Source organism: Pinus tabuliformis, chromosome 7 (genome assembly GCF_031772625.1).
Source record: "Pinus tabuliformis cultivar Carrire ecotype Pingquan chromosome 7, CPIR1, whole genome shotgun sequence".
NCBI lineage: Eukaryota > Viridiplantae > Streptophyta > Pinopsida > Pinales > Pinaceae > Pinus > Pinus tabuliformis.
In genome coordinates this window covers 384,599,994-384,623,693 of record NC_142293.1, presented here as the reverse complement: position 1 = coordinate 384,623,693, position 23,700 = coordinate 384,599,994, and positions in this window count along the sequence as shown.

Here is a 23,700-nt window from a genome sequence, read left to right as displayed (position 1 = left end):
GCTGCTTCTGCACTCACTGAATTTGTGCCCAAAATTATTACATTTGAAGCATTCTACTTCTCTTAGCAAGGGAGAGAAGACATTATGATTTATGAGATAAGAGTTTTGACACTTAGAAATCCGATGTGTATTATATCTGGGATTTTCATCTCTTTAAACTTTGATCCTTCTACAATCAATGGCATTATGTCCAGAGATATGACATCTATAGCAGTGACCATAAAAAAATAGGCATGCCTATTGTTAGAAGCATTATGAGATTGTGCAAGAAAATACCTTAGTCGCCTAACTGATTAGTCTATTCTCCATTGACGGTATCCTATTTTCTTTACTACTCTTTTGTCTTCATTAAGTATTTCATGATGCTTCTTCCCATGGCTTCGTGGTTCTTCGAATCCAAAGGAACTAAATTTTATCTTCCCAATAGAATATTCTCGTGTCTTAGAGTATCCCAGAGAATTTTTTATTCCTCGGGGCCTTTTAATATTCAGGATCTAATCTAGTCTCCGTGTCCCTTCAAAAAAAAATTCATTTATACCCTTCTCGGGCTTTGTTTTCTCAATATTGGTTCTCAGAGAGACAACCTCTGCTTCAAGACTCTGACAATTCTCTTCCCATTCTTGAATCAGGTCTTGAAGAACCTCTTCTTTTCATTTTCCCTCCTCTAGCTCAACTTTCAAAGACAAAATATTGTTTTTGCGTATCTGTGAGATCATTTCCCTTTTTAACTTGAGAAGCTCTTGTTTCAACTACTTGTTCTCCTCTTCCTATCTCTCACAGTTTCCATATTTTTATTTCAGTAGAAGGACTAGATTGTCCTTGATCTTGATAGTTTCTTCAAGATTTTCTTTATGATAGGAATACTCCTCATTATCATAATTATACATACCCTCCTCTGTATGCTATAATTTTTCCTTCAACTACTTATTATTCTTCCTTGCTTTCTTTAGCTTTTCAAGGGAATTGATGAGTTCCCCTTCAAGGTCTACTACTCCTTCTTCTTCTTCCTCTTCAGAGTCCAAAATATCTTGTTTCTTGGAGTCTACTTCAAAGTACATAAGAAGATACTTATCTGACTCATTCTCTAATGAGTCTTCACAAACTGACTCTGGTGCTGAGCTATCCTCTTTGGAGTAGAACCCCTTCTTCTTATAGGTATTTTCTTCTGATTTGTCTGAGACTTGTTTCCAAATTTTAGATCCTCTTCCCTTTCATCCTTTTCTTTACAAGGGCATTTGGAAGAGAAATTTCTAACTCTTCCATATTCAAAACACTTAAATGGAAACTTCCCTTTATATTTTCCTGAGCCACGCTTCAATTTTGTGGCTAGTTGAGCCAACTCCTGGTTAGATTCACAGGTGGAGTATTCTTGATGATCTTTGTCCTCCTTTCCCTTTCTATATACTTTGAACTTTTCTTCTTTTGGTTCATATTTTTCTATTCCTACTCTCATCTCATAGGCTGTGAGAGTACCATGCACCTGATCCATCTTGAGATCCTTTAAATTATCCATTTCCTCAACAGCTAAGATTTTGGCATTAAATCTCACTGGTAGAGATCTTAATATTATCTTAACAATCATCTCTTCCTTGACTTCTTCACCAAGTCCTCTAATCATATTAGTCACTTCATCAAGACTAAGGAATTATTCTTCTATGCTTTCATTCTCATTCATTCTCAAGCTTTTAAATTTCATTCTGAAAGTCTAAAGTTTCTCTTGCTTGAATTTATCCTCTCCTTCATGAATTTGATTAAGCTTTACCCAAAATTCCTTAGCAGACTTATAATGCATAAATTTTACAAGTTTTGATTGATTAATACCAAAGAGAATGGCATTCTTGGCTTTATCATTGTTCCCATATAAATTTTTCACCATATGCATTACTGGGAAGAATAGCAGGGACATTGTAGTCTACTAGTACTGAAGTCCAAACATCTACTCCGAGGGACATAAGATACGCTTCCATTCTCACTTTCTTAAAAGCATAGTTGGTCCCATAAAAGACTAGTATTCTACTTGAGTAAGCCACTTGACTCTCTTGCCTAGACATAATTTTGTATATATCTACCTTCCAGTGTTTAAATTGTTGCTGAAGGAACCTTGGCTCTTATACCAATTGTTGAAATAAGGAATTGTTGAGAGGGGGGGTCAAACAATAATTAAGAAATTATTTTTCTTTTTCTTATTATGATTTCATTCCCTTATTATATTCTTTAACTTGTGAGAGAATTCATTCAAAAAAATAGTGAGCCAACAATATGTCAAACACACATGTTCAAACAACAATCACATGAGCAACATACATTTGACACAGTGTTTTTCATGTGGAAACCCAGAGGGAAAAACCATCAATTTTGTTGTTTGTTTATGATGTAAATTAAGCACCCAATTACTTACATTTGTTTGTTTGTGAGCACCCATTCACAGGAGGCACTACCCCCCTTTGGTTAGAAAGCACCAACTTGCCAAGAGACACCAACTTCTTAAGTATGCAGGCACCAACCTACTCTTGCCACTACTCTATTATTTCATACAATTTTCAAATACAAAAACAGAGGCATACAATAATACAAGTAAAATACCAACAATGGTTATTTGCAGGTTCGACTTCTGCACTCTGCCTTCTGTGCTCACTTGTAGCAGGTCTCTTTTTGCTACTTACAATAACACTTCCTTTGCACTCTACCTCCTCTGTCAAGGACTCTCCACTGACTGCTCTTCAACACTACCCTTACAATTCTCCACACAACCCTCTTGCTGCTCTTGTTGTTGGATTACACAGAGTCATCCTAGATGCTTCCACCTCTATGTCTCGATGCTCACATCTCACAACACTACACACACACACATATGCTCACTTCCCCATATTTTCCATTGTCGGTGATGGTTTTGTTCCACTGAGGCATTATGCACAAGGGAGTCTCTCCTCTCTATCCTTTAGCTAACAATCTATACTTAGGCATGGCTTTACTTTCCACTCTTGCGCATTCTGATAGTTTAATGTCACAGGACCCAAAATAGAGATGGACCTTGTTGTTATTCATAGTATGACTACACAGAACGCTTGTGCTAAGAAATTAATTCTCAGGTGACCTGCACACTCCTCCAAGAGCCCCAATTTCATTTATCAATCCATGTATATTTTAACATATCACAGAAGTGACTGCTATGTTCTCATTTAGAACAATTATTTGTGCACGTGAAGCAGTTGATTTCTTCCTTGATTCTCTCGAATTAATCTCTCCAGAAATGTTCTCATTGATTTCTTGTTACAGAGTCTTCTGTAGGTTTATCCCCTTTCAACTACCAACTCCTCTATTCTTGCATTCAATTTCCCAGTTATTGACGCATACATCTGTTAACTCTATGTGCTTCCTTATCAGAGAAACTTCATGTCATAACTTCACAGTGGTGTAGTGTTACAATACTTCTCAGTATCATTGTCTTTATCTCCTCTGATGCTAGATCCTCTGATGTTGGGATCCTTAAGTGTTTCTCTTCCATGGGACTGAGAGTTGTTACCTATTGCTTCACATTAAGGTGCTAAGGTGTTTTTTTCTATTGGGCATTCTATTGCTACTGCTATGCACCCTTGGTTCTTTGGATTTACATGACCAAGAGCCAACCCAATATCGAAAGCCCCCTTCATCAGAACTTTTCAATAACCATTTGTTCTAGAGATCTAATATCTTAATCCTTTGATATGTCAAGCTTCGATATGACGACATCACTCAACATGGCATCTTATAGCGATGACACGTGTCACCTTGATCTAGCACACTAGGGCACCCAATATCGTTGAATCAGCCTATCATGTTGACGTCAAATAACACTCTAGATTATAGAAACCAATCTCATGCTTCCATGTGTCCTACTAGGAGGAGAGAGAAGAGGGTTTGTTAACCTTATGATTTTCAACAAAATCCTTTGTTAATCTTCTTTGGCATTACTCAACATTTTTAATACTATCAGAACTTCCTAGTGTACCACAGTTGAGTGTTAATTTTTTCAACTGCAGTAAAATTCCACCTTGGACAACTCAAATGACTGAGATAATGATTACATTAGATTCCTATTTTCGAGAGGAAAAAACTTGACCTAAATATCACCCAATTTGGTTAAGCAGAATTTGAGTTATGAATTATTTTATTCATACATGTGTTATGGAATGGGTCAGCCCTAACCACATGAGTAACTGCTTGGGTAAGCCTTAACCCCAAGTGAACCCTCAAGAAAGCCTATAAATAGAAGACACCTCAAGTTCATTTGGACACATCTTCTCTTCTCTTTTTTCTTGGTTCACATAGGTTTGACGGAAGGAGTTCACTCAAGGGTCCAAAATCATAGGCGAAAGGTTCGCTCTGGATTAGGGTTTTCTGGGTCTCAGTCACTGGCACAGAACAGGGAATTCTAGTCCCTGGACTCTGGAACATAAGCCTATGAGAGCAACTATAGACCCTTGGACATTGGCACAGAGGCTTATGGGAGCAACTATGGCTTCAAAGACAAATCTGAAGGCATCGATCCCCGGTCGCTCGCAGAGAGTACTCTTGAGATCGACCGGGACATCTAGGTCACTCGCACAACAACAGTAAGGGAGAAACTCTAGGTTTTAAGTGTATTTCACCCTGGTCGTATGTACAGAGTCTTCCAGAGAGCGACCAAGCAGTCACATTCACCCTCACATAGTATCTGAGAGAGAGACCAGGGAGTTTCAGTCACACACAAACAATATTTATGAGAGTGACTTGAGTCCAAATCTAGGGTTTGACATATTGGCTTCAATTGACTTCAGTGATCTGGTAGATTTGGGTTTCGCTCTACTATTATACATATATGTAGATATGTAGATCTTATTTTTTAGTTTCTGCTACAAACATAGGTATTGGGGTCATTGACAGTAAAAAAAGTACTCAGCACTGTTTGGTACAGTGATAGCAGTTGACATTAATTTGTGACAAAACATTATAGTATCAGTATGAGGATTCTGATTCCTATCATGATTAGATATGTTTCATAGATATCATTAATGTTTTTCTACATAGATAAAGTTATGGATCATTGTACTCTCTTTTGTTGCATCATTTGATGACAATCTTAGAAGAAGAAGATTTGCAAGGGTTTTCCCCATAGTGGGTTTTGCCTTGGTCTCAAACCAATCATGGTGTCTCTATGTGTGCGCATTCTTTCTTCTACTATTCCTTTTATATTCTGATGCATTGATGATGATGTTGATGTTGTTTCTTTCTATATAATTGCTTATGTTGATGTATAATGGTGTAGATCTGTATAAGGTAATGATTACATTGGGCGAACTTAATGTATTAATGATGAAATGCAACTATCATAGCAAAGAACAATGTCTCCCTATGAAAAATTAACATGGTATTAGAGTTGGGCTAAAGAAAAGTCATGGAGATCAACCTAATGATGACACATTTGATGGAAGCAAGAAGAGGATGGTGGATACCTAAAAGAATTCTAGGGTTTGAATATAACCCTAGGCATCTTTATGATTAGGGTTTAATGGATTATATGAGGTTAGGGTTGAAGAGAAAACCATGGTTTTTGGAAAAGGCTTGAGATTTGATGTATGAAGCTATAGCATGGTCTATGTAAAGATGCTCAAGCACTTGATGAAGATTCGATGAAGCCCCAGATGGGATAATCCCTAGCAAATATGGTTGGGTACTTGAAGGAAACATTGGTATATGGACCATGGAAATTGATGGCTCTAAAAGATTGGTTCAAGATGGAGAATATCACCTCCCATTGAAGATAAGTATTTCTTGACTTATGATGCTTCTTACTTGTTAAACTTATATATCTGATGATTATGTTTATTGCTTGTACTTCCTACATATGTATTTGAGTATATGGATGTTTCTAACCTCCTTGATGAGATATGACGAGTAGACCCTTCTTGATGATCATTTTGAGATGAAGATTTGGAAAGAGATAAAGAGGTACTTGATAAAAAGATGAAGAAATTTCTTCAAGCAACTTATTTCTAATGAAAATTTGCACAGGTAATATACCACAAGGTATGCATGGTATGTTTCAGCTATTGGCTCGGTAAGCCTTAAGGTATGATGAGAATGTCTCTTTCTTTAATGACTCATACATGTATATGAAAGTGACTTGGATCTATGTCTCCTATAATGAAATTATGCTCCAAGTGTTGAAATTTTGATCTTCTTGAATTATATGAGGCTATCTAATGTTGATACATTGATACACTTGATATTTGGCTAATAGTTATGATCTATCTTTTGGATATCTTAATCCTATAAAGAAGGCTAGCACCTTGGCTCTAGAAAATGATACTATTGATACTTTTCATGATGGATTTCATATAGAAGGATAGTTCATTGACTCCTATACATGATTCAAATGGTAATACTTGTGATAAGCATGATTGACACTCTTGAATAACCTAATTTGATCTCATTGGCCATGTAGAGCATGGTAACCTTCATGTGAAAAGTATAAGTGTAAGATTAGTAAGTATATCTCTTACTGACTATGGTCTTGTCTTGATGGCATATATTGAATTTCCTAACTTAATGGAGTGACTTCATAAAAAGTGTTATTGTCTTCATAATATTTGAGATCTATATGTTGCTTTGAGTATAACCTTTGATGAAAGATTGATGGCATGATGTTGATAGCCATATGTTTATGATCTAACAGATTTTTTGTTACATGACTCAAGTCAAGACAGGCTGCTTACATGAATGGAGATGAATGATGTAGATCCCCAATCAAAGGGAGAATCTCTTCTCAAGATTCTTAGCCTTATTACCATTTGTATTCTATGAAGATGAAGTATGATTTATGTGCATCTAACAGTATTGATCTGCAGAAAATTCTTAGATCTGAAGCCTGTACATAAATTAGGGTTTTTGCTCCAATCGCAATCACAGATCTAGGAGATCTTGTCCTTGGACGCATGCATGCTAAGGCATAGACCACATCCAGGAAGCTAAAGTCGCTCTCATGCTAACCTGAAGGGAGCGACCAAAGGTTTGACTATTATTGACCATCATCTAAAGCTTTTTCAAGTTGTTTGAATTCTAAATCAAAGTGTCTTTGACATATTATACCATTGTTAACTGATTTCTAAAGTTGTTGGTCACATAATGAAGTATTGTCACGTGGAAGATATATGTGTTGCAGATAGAAAAATCTGCAAGAAGGAAAAGCTTGAATGTTTGCCATAACATAAACATACAGACTAAACTTTTGTTTACAAGTTACCGAGTTGTACATATGGATATGTCACTATGTTTGTGCTACAAGAGGATGGCATGATTTGGTTTAATGATATATATATATATATATATATATATATATATATATATATATATATATATATATATATATATATATATATATATATATATATATGAACAGTTCTTTTGTCATGATGCTTGAAAATAACCTTGAATTGGTGACTGAGATATGCTTTGACTATATATCTTGCTATGATAACAAATTTGGACTTGACCTAATGACTAATGATCTGATCTGATGATTTTTTATTTTCCTTTATACCAATACTATGCGGGCATAATGACCTATGTGGAGATTGGCCTCCTTATTCCTAACAAAATGGTTGAGGCACTGATAGTTGTGATTCAACATGAAAATGGAACCTGCATGACTCATTCTTGATGTATACATTTTCACCTAGTGACAAAAATGACTTATGTTATGATTATGAGAATGACTTGATAAAGCCTCAAACTTATATTGCATGGCTTAGTACAACTTGTTGACATAATTCATACTTGATATGAGCTCTACATGTCTCCTGGTTGAAAGTATTGATACTATGATAATGATGACTTTAATAATAGTCGTGATCCGACTTCTAAACTCTGATGAGATGACCTTGCTAATATGATGATACAACATTGATTTATGTAAGGATGATTATGATGGATTAGCAAGGCATTATGCTTAGAATCTAGATATGACAATTATCTGATGAATTCAGGATGATGAGTTCCAAGATATGGCTTTGATATTGATTATGGTTTTGATTTTATATCCTGATGATCTACTTGTGATGAGCCTCTGATGATCTAAATCAGAGGGAGATGGATTCTAAAGCCCGAAATGATGTATCATGGTATGATGAATTGATATCTAGAATTTGGGAAAGAAATTCCATATTGCAAAGTTATTGGAAAACGTTTTTGTAAATCCTTGATACGCTTATTTGAAGTTGAAAAATGTTGTTGAACTCGACATAGCATCCAACTGTTGATTGAAGTATTGTTGATTCTATTTTTTGAAGAACCATCTATATACATATGATGTGCATAGAACCTGAATAAATTCATGATTGAGCTACGTCACTCAGGGTTGCCACCGAGCATGATTTGAAATATCTGCATGAGGTATTATATTTTGAGAATGAGATATTTCTCCTATGGTATGTGTCTGCATAGATGTATTGTTGCTATTTGAGATTATTGTTGATAAGTGCATTTGGATGCTGATTTAGTATGATATCTACCATGATATCTTGGATGAGAAGTCCATAGCATGACCGTCATTGATCATGATGTTGCTAGCATGGCTAGTTGTGAGGCAGGATACAGAAGCTCCTTAGAGAGATGTTTGAGCATGATCTGGATATGACATGGTTACATATATATATATATATATATATATATATATATATATATATATATATATATATATATATAGTTGGGACCGAGATACTCTCACATATTGAGATAGTGCGGCTGTTTGAATCAAGCTCAAGCTTGTGGTTGGTACCTCCTTGAGAGGGAGAATTATTATGGTATCTTTTTGTATGATTATATATGATTTGACACGATATTTGATTTGATGCTTTGTATGAACAGGAAACAGTTGTTATTGAGACAAGTAGATGGAAGTTATTCTCTCAAAGGCATCTTGGTTTTTAGAGAGAATCCCCTCTGATGAGGGTAGAGTTGATCAAGGACACTGAGCCAACTCTTCCTACCATGTTTGAGCTCCTGGGGTGAGGAATCAATATGGAGGTCTCCTGGGGTTGAGGGAACTCTAGACAATAGGGCGTTACCCTATCTGTCTCTGGAAAATAGGAAGTTACCCCTATTTGTTACCCATAGGGTTGGAGTTGTACCCTATCTTTGTCTTAGCAGAGTATACCCCAATTGGCACCATACCCACAAGTCGGGCTTATTGGGAGTACCACTCCTCATCTGGCCAACAAGTTGAGAGTGTACTTGGGGGTGTACAACCCAAGGCGATTATGATGCAGGTTTTCTATCACATGACTATTCTGGGTGATTGATGGGAATATTAGTAGGAAATAGGATGGATTGATATGGCCTGATATGATTCTGGTTTGAGGGTATAGCTTCCCGATGAAATTCTAGGGTCAAGCATTTACTCCCCTGTGTGATGAGGTATCCTATTGCTCGGTATGCATGGAAGTTATTGCTCCCCGATGTGATTTTAGGTTGAGATGTTCTCCCTGATGATATGCTCTCCAATTACAAACGATGAAAACATTCTAGATAGTAGCCCACCGACAAAGATTCCAAATAGCAGCCTGATGAATAGAGGGTGGTAGCTTGAGCTCCCCTCCAGTAACAAATTATTCTTCTTATAGATCCTAGAATGTTTAGCATATGAGCAAGAACAATCAATAGATAAACAGGAATAAGAAAAGGATATATCGAGATGTACAATGATGATTTGTTATGATGAGACATTTGTGATGGACATGACACAATTACTACATGATAGATATGATCCTTGATGACACTTGAATATTCCAGAATGAGGTATTGTTCGATGGACAATATTGGTAGGTGGAATTACCCCTAGTTGATAGGGAGTGTTAATTTTTGCAACTATAGTTAAATTCCACCTTGGACAACTCAAATGACATAGATAATGATTTCAATAGATTCCTCTTTTCGAGAGGACCAAAATTGACCTAAATATCACCCAATTTGATTAAGTGGAAGTTGAGTTATGAATTATGTTATTCATACATGTATTATGGAATGGGTTGGCCCTAACCACATGAGTAAATGCTTGGGTCAGCCTTAACCCCAAGTGAACCCTAAGGAAAGCCTATAAATAGAAGATACCTCAAAATCATTTGGACATGTCTTCTCCTCTCTTTTTCTTGGTTCGTACGGGTTTGACGAAAGGAGTTTGCTCAAGGGTCCAAAATCATAGGCAAAAGGTTCAGTCTGGATTAGGGTCTTCTGGATCTCGTTCTCTAGGACAAAACATGGCATTATGGTCCATGGAAACTATCATATAAGCCTATGAGAGCAACTATATACCCTTATAAATTGGCATAGAGGCTTATGGAAGTGACTATGGCTTCAGAGACAAATCTAAATGTATTGGTCCCTGGTCGCTCGTACAGAGTGGTCCTGAGAGAGACTAGGACATCTCAGCCACTCGCACAAAAATAGTAAGGGATTGAATCTAGTTTTTAAGTGTATTTCACCCTGATCGCATGCACAGATTCTTCTAGAGAGCGACCAAGTAGTCACAGTCTCCCTCACAGAGTATCTGAGAGAGCAACCAGGGAGTTTCGATCGCACACAGACAATTTTAATGAGAGCGACCTGAGTTCAGATCTAGGGTTTGACATCTTGGCTTCAGTTGACTTCAATGATTTGGTAGATTTGGGTTTCTCTCTACTATTATACATATCTATATATTTATAGATATGATTTGTTAGTTTCCATTGCAAACATATGTATTGGGCTCATTGACAGTAACATCAGTACTCAGCAGTGTTCAACACAGTGAGAGCAATATAGAGCAGTTGACATCAGTTTGTGACAGTACATTACATCTATCAGTATGAGGATTTTGATTCCTAGTATGATTATATATGTTTCATAGATAAAGTTATGGATCATTGTACTCTCTTTTGTTGCATCATTTGATGACGATCTAAGAAGAAGAAGATTTGCAAGGGTTTCTCCATAGTGGGATTTTCCCTGTTCTCGGACCAATCCTGGTGTCTCTGTGTGTGTGCATGCTTTTTCTACTATTCCTTTTATATCCCACTACATTGATGATGATGGTGATGTCGTTTATTTCTATATAATTGCATATGTTGATGTATAATGGTGTAGATCTGTATAAGGTATTGATGATATGGGTTGAACTTAATGTATTAATGATGAAATGAAACTATCATAGCAAAGAACAATGTCCCCCTATGAGAAGTTAACATTCAGAAGTTCTGATACCCCAATTTCATGGTTCTCTGATATTTTAATGTGTCGATACGCTGACCTCCAACATTCTGATCCCCGACGTTTTGGTATTGAGATCTCTAATATGCCAATGCGCCAATACGTTGACCTCTGATATTATGATGCAACAATTTGCTAACCTCCGACATTATGATCCCTAATGTTATGATCCTCTGATGTCGCGGACCTCCAATATGAAAATACCCTGATGTCCTAAACCTTCGATATGTTGATATCTCTTCCTAAGGCTTCACAACCCTGAGCTTAAACAGACCATATCTTTTGATCTAGGAAACCATTTCTGAACTTTCATATATCGTTGGAAAAAATTTCTAGAGCACTTTGCATTGGATAGGGTCCGATGTAGGCTTTGAGTCCTTTTTCTTCTTGGGAGATTACTGCAAACTTATCTACTCTTTGAATCTTTGGACAGTTGAACGCACAACCACCATGGTGATCATTTTATGGCTTCTTTAGTAATCCTGCTACTGTGATGATTCTCTACAAAGAACTATAACAACCATGGTATTCCTCATAAACTCCCTATCATCCTGGTTGACATCAATCATCAAGTTGACCCTTATTGACATCACTTCCAACACTAACAACCACCCATACACCATCAAATGTCCAACAATATCCCCCTTTGGCATTGATGGCAACACCATAATCTCCCCCTCAGGCTAGGCATGGTCTACCTCGATGCCAATCTTCTCCCCCTTTGACATTAGTGGCAAAGAATGTTTCTCAAAAAATCCCCCTGAACCATTGCAATCTACTCCCCCATGAGTTCCACATGTTGAGTAGCTACCACCACCTTTGAAAATTAAGTCATTTGGAGGGAGAAGTCATAAGTCCTATCTACTGCCTGAGATATTCAAATAGTTCCCTTCCCATTGGCTTGGTAAATATATCTTCCAGTTTCTTTTTAGTGGGTACATATTCAAGTCTGATAATGTTGGTTGCAACCTGTTCCCTCAAGAAATGGAACTTGATAGGAATATGCTTAGTCTTTGAATGCATGAATGGATTTGTGGAGATGTTGATGGCACTTGTGGAGTCACACATTATTGGAATGGGATCAGTCAACTCTACGTATATATCTTTCAAATTTTGCTTCATCCATAGAATATGTGTACAATAGGTAGCAACAACAATATACTCTACTTCAGCAATCGACAGAGAAATGGAGACTTGTTTCTTACTGACCCACTATACCAACCATTTTCCAAGAAGAAGATTGCATTAGAAGTACTCTTCCTATCATCAAGAATTCCAGCCCAATCTGCATCCATGTAGGCCTTCAATTTTAAATATTCACTCTTAGCATACCACATTCCATATTCTGTTGTACCTTGAATATATTTCAAAATCTGCTTGAAAACAACAATATGACTCTCTCGTGGAAAGGACTGAAATCTAACCACAATCCCCACTGCTTGCATGATCTATGGACTTGAAATTGTCAAATACAGTAAGCTTCCTATCATTGACATATATTCAGTTTGATTTACCGGTGGTGTTCCATCTTCTTTGCATAATTTGCAGCCTGTAGTCATGGGCGTGTTAATTGGTTTGCAATCTTCCATTCCAAATTCTCCAGGGTTTCCTTGAGATATTTGGATTGGATATAAACACTACTTATGGAGACTAAGTAATTTGTAGACCCAAAAAGAAGGAAATTTCTCTGATCATGGACATTTCAAACTCTATTTTCATACATTTTGCAAATTGATGCCCCAACTGTTCCATATCACTGCCAAATATTATATCATCCACATACACAGCTACAACTAGTAAATGGTCTCTTCAGATTTTACATAAATTTTATTGTCAATTGTACCTTTCTTAAACATTGTTGCTTAATATACCTATCCAGCCTTTCATACCAAGATCTAGGGGCCTATTTCAATCCATACAGGGCCTTCTTTAGTTTTCATACAGGCCCTTCATCAGAGGTGATTAGAAATCCTTTTGGGTACTCAATGTAAACTTCTTCTTCTAAATCTCCATTGAGAAATGCATACTTCTCATCCATTTGATATACTGTGATATTCTTATGGATGGAAAGAGAAAGAAATATCCTTATTTCTCCTAGTCGAGCTACTGGTGCAAAGGTTTCTTTGAAATCTACCCCTTCTATTTGGGCATAACCTTAGCAAACCAATCGAGCTTTATTCCTAATTACTTAACCTTGTTCGTTTACTTTATTCTTGAAAACAAATTTTGGTTCCAATAACATTTTTCTCTCTCAGCCTTGGAACAAGCTCCCGTGTATCATTTGTTTCAATTTGGTCAAGTTCTTCATTCATATCTTTCACCCAAAACTTGTCTTCACTTGCTTGACAGAGATTCTTGGGTTCTATCTTGGATAATAGAGCTAGATTCACATAAATTGTACTACCAACAAGATTCCTCCTGGTTTCGACACCATGTCTTTGATCTCCAAGAATCTAACTCTCACAGTGCTCCTTTTGTACATAGCTGGAGGGTGTCTTTGACCTTCAAGTTGTGCCAGCCTCCTCACCTTCACTATCTGAATCTGTTTCTTCCAGATCCATAGGCCTTAAATCTGAACTTTCTTCACCATCTGAGTTCATATTTCTTTTAGAGGATTCAGGTTGTGAAACTACCTCTTCTACTATTACATCAATGCACTCCTCAATATTCCTTGTATGCTTGTTGTAACACTTATATCCTTTGCTTCAAATAGAGTACTCGAGAAATATTCCTTCATCAGCATGTGAATAAAACTTCCCAGGATTCTTTTCATTCCTTTTAATGAAGCACTTTCTTCCAAACACCTTGAGGTGATTAACTGATGCAGGCCTTCCCTTCAATAACTCATAGGGTTTTTTATCACTATTAGGACTGAGTTGAGTTCTATTTGACAGATATACTGCTACCTAGGTTACTTCTCCCTAGAAGTTGTGAGACACTCATACTTCACCCACCATTGCTCTAGCCATTTCTTGGATTGATCTGTTCTTCCTCTCTACTGCCCCATTTTACTGAGGAGTTCTAGCCACTAAGTACTGCCTCCTGATATTGTGTTCTTCACAAAATTCCTCAAATTCTATTGAGTTTTCCTCTCCCCCTCTGTCTGATCTTAAGCATTTTATCTTTAAGTCTTTCTCATTTTCCACTTAAGCTTTGAACTTCTTGAAATGCTTGAATGGTTCTGATTTTTCTTTTAAGAGGATAATCCAAGTGACCCTAGTGAAATCGTCAATGAGAAACATGAAATACCTGTCTCCTTTTAATGTTTTTGCTCTAGTTGGGCCACAAATGTTTGTGTGAATGAGCTCCAGGGGCCTAGATGAGGAGAACTCTTTCAACTTGAAATGAGTCTTAATATGCTTGCCAAACTAACATGACTTGCAGATTGTGTTATCAGGCTTCGATAATATTGGTAGTCCTCTTACTGCTCCCATCGTTCTTACTTTTATCAAACTGTCAAAATTCATATGCCCAAGCCTCTTATGCCACAACCGTGCTTCACTTGTTTTTCTTAAAGAGTATTTAACTCTACAATCATCAAACAAATATACATTATTGTGGGTTTTGATTTATTTTCCCACCAATTTTCCATTCTTTATGGTGTGGATCTCACAATCTTTAGATTGAAAGATCACATCATAGCCATTGTCACACATCTGGCTAACACTGAGCACACCTTCTATATACAGCACATTCTGTGATTTTGTTTTTTATCAAGACTAACTACTCCTTTTCCCTTGATTCTTGCTAGAGCATTATTTCCAAAAGTGACATTTCTTCCTCTCTCCTTTTCCTTGAGCGACAAAAATTTTCTTTTGTCCCCGTCATATGTTTGGAACAACCACTATCCACATACCATTTGTTAGATTGATTATGAGCTGATAAGGTGAGTCCACATTGCATGCCCTTTTTAGTCTTTAGTTTCAAGCTCCCCGTATCTTTTTGGATAGTTGTCTATCTGACCTTTTGGGACTTATACAGGTATTCAAATCTACTTTTACACTCACTGGATTTGTGCCCAAAATTATTACATTTCAAGCATTATACTTCACTTAGCAAGGGAGAGAAGACATTCTAATTTCTAAGAGAAGAGTTTTGAGACTTAGAAATGCAATGTGTATTATATCTAGGATTTTCATCTCTTTCGACTTTGATCCTTCTACAATCAATGGCTTTATGTCCAAAGATATGACACCTATAGAAGTGACCATAAAAAAATAGGCATGCCTATTGTTAGAAGCATTATAAGATTGTGCAGGAAAATACCTTGGTCGTCTGACTGATTGGTTCATTATACATTAACAATCTCCTCTTTTCCTGACCACTCTTTTGTCTTCATTAATTCTTTCATGATGCTTCTTCCCATGGCTCTGTGGTTCTTTGAATCCTACAAACCTGAAGTTTACCTCACCAATAGAAGATCCTTATGTCTTAGAGTATCCCATACCAGTTTTGATTCCTAAGGGCCTTTGGCTATTCAATATGTGCCCTAGTCTTCTTGTCCCTTCAGCACATTTTTCATTTATACACTTCTCTGTCTTTGTTTTCTCAAGATCGGTTCTTAGAGAGACAACCTCTGCTTCAAGACTTTGACAGTTATCTTCCTATTTTGAATCAAGTCTTGAAGAACCTCTTCTTTTCATTTGGCCTCCTCTAGCTCAAATTTCAAAGACAAAATATCATTTTTTCATATATGTGAGATCGTTTCCCTTTTTAACTTGAGAAGGTCCTATTTCAACTGCTTGTTCTCCTCTTCCTTCCTCTCACAATGTCCTTGTTTTTCTTTTAGTAGAAGGACTAGATTGTCCTTACTCTTGATAGCTTATTCAAGCTTTTCTTTTTGATAGGAAAACTCGTCACTATCATAGTTATACATACCTTCATCTACACGTTGTAACTATTCCTTCAACTGCTTATTCTTCTTCCTTGCTTTCTTTAACTCATCGAGAGCATTGATGAGTTCCCCTTCAAGGTCTACTACTCCTTATTCTTCTTCCTCTTCAAAGTCCATAATACTTTGTTTCTTGGAGTCTGTTTCAAAGGCCATAAGAAAATACTTATCTAACTCATTATCTAACAACTCTTCACAGTATGACTCTGGTGTTGATATATCCTCTTTGGAGTAGAACCCCTTCTTCTTATAGGGATTTTTCTTCTGATGTGTCTGAGACTTGTTTCCAAATTTCAGATCCTCTTCCCTTTCATCCTTTTCTTTATAAGGGAATTTGGAAGAGAAATGTCCAACTCTTCCACAATCAAAACACTTAAATGGAAACTTCCCTTTATATTTTTTCTGAGCCACACTTCACGTTTCTGGCTAGCTCTTGATTAGATTCACAATTGGAGTAGTCTTAATGATCTTTGTTATCCTTGCCCTTTCTGGATACTTTGAACGTTGCTTCCTTTGGTTCAGACTTTTCTATTCCTACTTTCATCTCATAGTTTGTGAGAGTACCATGTAGCTAATCCATCTTGAGATCCTTTAAATTAGTCATTTCCTAAATAGCTGAGATTTTGGCATTAAATCTCAGGGGTAGAGATATTTATATTTTCTGAACAATCATCTCTTCCTTGACTTATTTACCAATTCCTCTAATCATATTAGTCACTTCATCAACTCCGAGGAAGTATTTTGTTACTCTTTCATTCTAATTCATTCTCAAGATTTCAAACCTCATTCTGAAAGTCTACAGTTTCGCTTGATTAACTTTATCATTTCCTTCATGACTCTAGTTAAGCTTTACCCATACTTCTGTAGCAGACTTAAAATGCATAAATTTTACAATTTCTGATTGATTAATACCAAAGAGAATGGAATTCTTGGCTTTAGCATTGTTCCCATATAAATTTTTACAATATGCATTAGTGGGAGGAATATCAGGGACATTGTAGTCTACTAGTACTAAAGACCAAAAATCTACTCTGAGGGACATAAGATACGCTTCCATTCTCACTTTCCAAAAATCATAGTTGGTCCCATAAAAGACTGTTGGCATTATGGTTCAGGAATGGCTATATGTTACAGGTGTTGTCCTTGATGGAAACCCATTCAGGTGATAGATCACTGTACTTCAAGTCAGCAGCAGAGGTTGATGATCAGCTATCAATTATTGAAGAAAATAAGGCAGAAAGTGCGTCCCCGCAGGTAAACCATACAGCAACCGCGTCCCGAGACGCAGGCCAGCCGTTCAAGAGGTGCGTCCAACCAGTGCACACATTTCAAGGCAAAGAAAAGCACACGTGGGGGTTTCTTGTGTTTTACTCCTGGTATCTAGCCGACGGTATTGTGTTATTATGGTGTCGGCTCATGGTATTGTTCCATGATTTGAGGAGGAGCTTGCCTATATAAAGCAAAGGAGATCACTTGGCTAAGTATCTTTTGCAATTGAATATCTTTAGATCTGAAATTTTGGGTTATGGTCTTAAAAGCTTGATCTATATGAAAAGGAAGTTGAAGGCGAATCTGTGAAGGGTGATCTTCGAGCGCATGATCAGATCTGAGTATCTGTGCCACTCTAGTGAACTGTCTATTCAGCCCTAATCAGAAGGTCGCAGGTGTTTATCAGAAAAGCTGCGTGGGGACACAGCGCAGTAACAGGAGACCTGCGTGGGGACGCAGGGCAGACCAAGTTCAGGTGCGTCCGGGACGCAGTGCAGTAACAGGAGATCTGCGTGGGGACGTAGAGCGACTAAGGTTTAGGTGCGTCTCTGCAGCAAAGTACGCGGCGCGATAGTGTTTCTGGGTGCGTCTCTGCAGCAAAGTACGCGGCGCGATAGTGTTTCTGGGTGCGTCTCTGCAGCAAAGTACGCGGCGCGATAGTGTTTCTGAGTGCGTCCCTGCAGCAACAGGACGCAGTGTAGTTCAAGGAACAGTGCGTGGGCACGCAGTGCAGCAGAAGCATACCTGCGGGTGTACGCAGGAAAGACAAAGGTGAATTGCGCCGCGACGCAGGCCACAGAAGGGAAAACTGCGTCTCTGTCTTAAGATGTTCTGTTGATTGAATTTCTCTGTTGAGAAGGTGTTCTGGGTTAGTTCGGTTATTGCTGATCTGATAACTGTAGTGGACTGTAACTGTTATATTCTTGATGATCATTTGATGCTTTATGAAAAGAAGTAGGGGGTTGTAGCTCCCTTCCAGGAGAAGACTGGAAAACGAGAGAGAGTTGTAGCTCTCTGCAGGTTGCAGCTTGCGTACTGGTAAAGGACTGCACCAGTACAAAATCATTGTAAAAGGAGTTTCTAATTTGAAAGAAGATAGAGACATATTGCAGCAGGTGGTTTTCACCCACATTGGGTTTCCACCTTACATCTTGTGTTCTTTGGTGTGACTATCTGTTTTCTTTGTTCATGCTCATTATTTTATGGTACTGACATGCAAAAATAATTCAAAGATCAAACAAGGAAGATTTATTAATTGCTAGATAATACTGATTCACCCCCCTCTCAGTATTATTTCCAACAATTGGTATCAGAGCAGGTCCTTCAGAGAAGCTTGATCGCTTGAAGGTAGATCATTCATCATGAGCAACTACGAGAGAGAAGCATCAATCAGGCCACCGGTTTTTGATGGGACAAACTTCAATTATTGGAAGGTAAGAGTTACTGCATATCTTCAATCTCTTGGTACAGAAGTTTGGGACATTGTAGAAACAGGCTACGCTTTTCCTTCAGCTACTCCTACAGATGCAGCGAAGAAGAAGAAGTATGAAACAAATGCGAAAGCAGTCAGTACTCTATTAGGATGAATATCCCAAACGGAATTCATGAAGGTAATGCACTACAAATCCGCAAAAGAGATATGGGACAAAATTGTCACGAGCTATGAAGGAGATGAACAGGTAAAGCGTGCTAAACTTCAAACTCTCAGGATTCAGTATGAGACTCTCAAAATGTATAATGATGAAAGTGTGGCTAATTATTTTCTTCGGGTAGATGAGATTGTTAATTGTATGAAAAATTTGGGTGAAGAAATAAAAGAGGCTATAGTGGTTGAAAAGGTTCTAAGATCATTGTCCCCCAAGTTTGAATCTAAAGTATCTGCAATAGAAGAAAAGGAAAATCTACGAATTCTCACTATGTCTCAGCTACATGGAATTCTAACGGCTTATGAAATGAGAAAGGGAGGTCCATCAGACAGAAGAGAAGCTGCTTTCAAGGCATCAGGTAAAGAAGATTATTATGAAGCAAGCCACGTCCCAGAAGAAGAAGAATCAAATTTTGTCAGAAATATTCAAAGGGGTTCTAGAAGATTCAGAGGTAAGTTACCTTTTAAATGCTTTGCTTGTGGAAGAGTAGGTCATTATGCTGCAAAATGTCCTTATAAAGATAAAGGAAAGGAACCTGCTAGATGGAACAAGAAACAAAGTGCAAATAAGAAAAGCTACTACACCCATGAAGATAGTGATGGTCTATCGAACAGTGATGAAGATGAACGAGGTAATGAATATAAGTTGTTAATGGCATTTGAAGATGATGATTATATGGATGCTGTAGATGTGGATAACCTTTATGAGGAAATTACTAGACTCAAGAGATGTATAGAAGAAAAGAATGTGATCATTGATACTCTACAATTTCAAATTGATGAAAAAGAAAAACATCTTGAAAAACTAGAAGGTGAAATTGTTGGTCTTAGAAAAGAGATTGAGAAAACAAAAGCTATTAATCTTAAATTTGTCAAAGGATCTGAAACTTTGGATGAGATTATCAATGTGCAGCGGTCTCCTCTAAACAAGATAGGTCTGGGCTATAATGGAGAAACCTCTCAAGCATCCACCTCAAAGAGTTATCTTGATGCGGCAAGAAGAAATGGGCAAAAGAACAATGAAGATCATCAGGTAAAGCAGGGACGAATTACAAACAGAAACTATCAGGGGCAATCCATCTTAAGGGTGAAAAAAAATTACAACCAGCCACAGGTAAAATCTTCTCAATTTGGTTCAAGAATAGATGAAAATAGAAATTACAATCAGTTGGCTGGTAGGCTCGATAACCGCAGAAGTTTCTTCAATGGACAATGCTTTTCTTGCCATAACTTTGGTCACAAAGCAGCTCAATGTGTTGCATATAAAACGATCATGACTAGGGAAGCTCAAAAACAAAGAAGTATGACAGGGATTACAAAAAGGACCTATAACAACTTTTCGGTTCTTGAGAATGAAGTTGAATGTTCTATTTGCAATAATTTTGGTCATGAAGACTCTGAATGCAGAAGCAGGTTTCAGCAGAAAAGGGAACAAGCCTCAAGCACCAAAACATGGAGAATAAAGGAACCTCAAACAGAAAGATGCGGGATAGCTTTTTATGCAGAAGGACAGGAAAATCTATGGTACATTGACAGTGGATGTTCGAAGCATATGACAGGTGATAAAGAAAAACTTGAATCTTATTCTGCTCTAGAAAAGGGAAAGAAAGTCTCTTTTGGAAATGATACTCCTGCAACTATAAAAGGAAAAGGCATTGCTCAGTTAAAAGAAAAGGTCAAGGCTGGAAATGTTTTGTATGTTGATGGATTGAAGCATAATCTTCTAAGTGTCAGCCAGATGTGTGATCAAAGAACCGAGGTTATATTCAGATCGAATGGATGTCTTGTTCGTGATCTTGATACAGGTAAAACAGTGCTCAAAGGCAAAAGAACTCCAAATAATCTGTACATATTTGAAGAAGGACAACAACAATGCTATCTGAGCAAGGATGAAGAGCATTGGTTATGGCATCGAAGGTTGGGACATCTAAGCTTCTCACAAATAAGGAAAGCATGCAAATATCAGGCAGTTCGCGATCTTCCAGATATCAAAATTCCTGACAACACCATATGCAAATCATGTCAGTTTGGAAAACAAACCAGAACTAACTTTCCAGAGAAAGAAGGATCAGCTAGCATGCCTCTTGAGCTAGTACATACAGATACATGTGGTCCCTTCAGAAAAAGAACACCTCGAGGAGAAGAATACTTGATATTATTCATTGATGATTTCTCCAGGTTTGTCTGGTTAGGACTTATGAAGCACAAAGATGAAGCATTCGAAAAATTCAAATCCTTCAAAGCCTTGGTTGAAAATGAATCAGGTCACAAAATTAAGTGTCTCAGATCCGACAGAGGTGGGGAATTTACTTCAAATGAATTTTTCGATTTCTGTGAAGAACATGGGATAAGAAGAGAATTCTCTACAGCAAGAACTCCCCAGCAAAATGGAGTTGTGGAAAGAATGAACAGAACAATCCAACAAATGGCTCGTGCTATGCTTGATGAATCAGGAACTCTCGCAACTTTCTGGGGTGAAGCTGCACATGCTACGGTTGTTATTCTCAACAAAACAAATGTCCGGGTGAACAACACTCAAACTCCTCATGAGCTTTGGAGTGGTAGGACTCCTTCGGTAAAGCACTTCAAAATCTTTGGGAGCAAATGCTATATCAAGAATACTGATGAGCAGCTTGGCAAACTTGAACCTAGAGCAGATGAAGGCATTCTTCTTGGTTACTCTCCATATAGAAAAGCATACAAATGCTACAATAAAAGACTTGGCAGAATTGTTGACAGCATTGATGTAGTGGTTGATGAGAAGGGATACATTCCTAGGAAAGTACATCGTGAAGACATCGAAGAAGATGAAGGCTACCCTCAAAGACAGAATGATGAAGAAGAAGAATCTCAAGAAGAACCTCAAGAAGAACCAGAGGAGCAAACAAGAATAGAAGAAAAGACTCCATCCAGATATGTTCAGAAGAACCATCCAGAATCTCAGATTATGGGACAGAAAGAAGCAGGTGTACAAACTAGAAGAACAGTTGCAGAAGCTTCAAGCTATTTGGCATTACTCTCCTCAACGGAACCACAAAATGTGAAAGAGGCATGCACAGATGAATGTTGGGTGAAAGCAATGGATGAAGAACTTGAGCAGATCGAAAAGAACAACACTTGGGAGCTGGTTCCTAGACCAAAAGATAAGAATGTTATCGGGACAAAATGGGTCTTCAAAAACAAATTGAATGAAAATGGAGAAGTATTTAGAAACAAATCCAGACTTGTTTGTAAAGGGTATGCACAGCAAGAAGGAATAGACTTCGAAGAAACCTTTGCTCCTGTTGCAAGACTTAAGGCCATCCGAATGTTTCTTGCTCTCTCAAGTTTTCAAAACTTCAAAGTATTTCAAATGGACGTGAAATCAGCCTTTCTGGATGGAGACTTGGAAGAAGAAGTATACATTGAACAGCCAGATGGGTTCATTCTTGGAAATGATCCAAACCTTGTATGCAGATTAAAAAAGGCCCTCTATGGTCTCAAACAAGCTCCAAGGGCTTGGTACTACCGCTTGGACAAATATCTTCATCAATAAGGTTTCTCAAAAGGTTCAGCAGATAGCAATCTTTATATAAAAGTTGAAAATGACAAATTGCTAATACTTGTTGTGTATGTAGATGACATTATTTTTGGCAGCAATGAAGAAGCTATGAGTCAAAGCTTTGCCTTGGTCATGCAGAAAGAATTTGAAATGTCCTTACTAGGAGAACTGACATATTTCCTTGGTTTGCAAATCCAACAAAAGGAAGGAGGAATCTTTTTATCTCAAACCAAGTATCTCAAACAGATTTTGAAGAAATATGGCATGGAAGATGCAAAACCAGTATGTACACCCATGGTCACAGGATGTAGCCTTAGTGCAAATGATGAATCTATAGCAGTACATCAACCAACCTACAGATCTATGATTGGAAGTTTACTTTATTTGACAGGTACCCGACCAGACATCATGCATGCAGTTGGAATAGTTGGAAGATTTCAGGCAAATCCGAAGGAGACTCATCTTCAGGCAGTGAAGAGAATTTTCAAATATCTTCAAGGGACTCAAAATTATGGCTTATGGTATCCTAGAGATACAGATCTTACTCTTCATGCTTATACAGATGCAAATTGGGCCAGAAGCGTGGATGACAGGAAAAGCAGAAGTGGTGGTGCGTTCTTTATGGGTTCCAGACTGGTATCTTGGTTCAGCAAGAAACAGAGTTCAATTGCCTTGTCTACAGCTGAAGCGGAATATGTTGCTGCTGCATCTTGTTGCACCCAACTCCTTTGGATGATGCAGACTTTGCAGGATTTTCAAATCACTTGTACACCACCAATACCCATCTTGTGTGATAACACAAGTGCAATCAGCATCTCTAAGAATCTTGTTATGCATTCAAAAACCAAGCACATACCAATCAAGTACCATTTTCTCCGGGAACAAGTACTTGAACAGAAGGTCAAGTTGGAGTATGTTCCTTCTAAAGAACAAGTTGCGGATATTCTCACCAAACCATTGCCCAGGGACACTTTTGAGTACCTCAGGCAAAAGCTGGGGGTTGTTGATGCATCATCTTATTGTTGAACCTTTTCTGATTGATGGTACAGGTTCAGGGGGAGCATATAATGCATTGTTGGCATTATGGAGGATGGT